We start from the raw sequence: 965 nt of genomic DNA on the forward strand, positions 1-965 counted from the left end.
ATCATTCGCTGTCACCAGGGCAGATTTACTCTAGCTTATTTGTCAGCTCCCTCACACATTTTTGGTGCTCGGTAAACTTAACGCCCACCATCCCCTTTGGGGCTCTTCGAGAACCTGCCCCATAGGTTCCCTCTTGGCTGACCTTCTCATTCACTTCACGCCATTTATCTTCACATTGGAGCACCCATGCTCCTTTCAGACTCCATGCACACCTATTCCCTTTTGGACCTCTTGTTCTGAACTGCCCAGCACGCCCATCATCTCAAGTGATCCATTCTTTCTGGCATGTACTTGAGCAACCATTTCACATGTGCCATCAGTTTTCCGACTCCTACCCCACCTGCATGTAAACTCAATTGTCAGCTTCCTAAAGCTGACTGGAGTCTTTACTCCTCCCTGGCGACTTTCGACAAATAACATTTCCCCAGTTGCGATGACCAGGTAGAGTTAGTTGTGTACGTTATCTTTACCAGTGCATAAATTTCCATACCTTGCACCTCTTCTTTGCCATGTTCCGGTCCCCTGGTGGACTGATGCATGCCATAAAGTGATTTGCATGCAGAGACGTGCTCTGAATTTTAACTGTTATCCTATGATGGTGAACTGTATTCGTTATAAAAAGTTGTATGCACAGTGTCATCATATTCTTCGAGATAGCAAAAAAGGTAGCTGGATTTCCTTTACTAGTTCTCTTAACAGTTTCACTCCCTCTTCCGTCATGTGGGTCAACCTCCATCGTCTCTCTGGGACCAAGATTCGTTCCCTGATTTTAGGCCTGACCATAGCAAATGATATTGTGGAGCCTATTTCTATCTCTAACACCTTTGGCCGCTATTTTGCGGAGATTTCGAGCACCACCTTGCCTTCCTCCCAGGAAACGAGTAGATGAGGTTCAGGTGATACCATCCTCCTCTCAGAATCATGAATGCTGTAATTCCGCCTTTACTACAGGGGATATTGACCAA

The sequence above is a fragment of the Schistocerca americana genome, chromosome X, assembly GCF_021461395.2.
Source record: "Schistocerca americana isolate TAMUIC-IGC-003095 chromosome X, iqSchAmer2.1, whole genome shotgun sequence".
Classification (NCBI taxonomy): domain Eukaryota; kingdom Metazoa; phylum Arthropoda; class Insecta; order Orthoptera; family Acrididae; genus Schistocerca; species Schistocerca americana.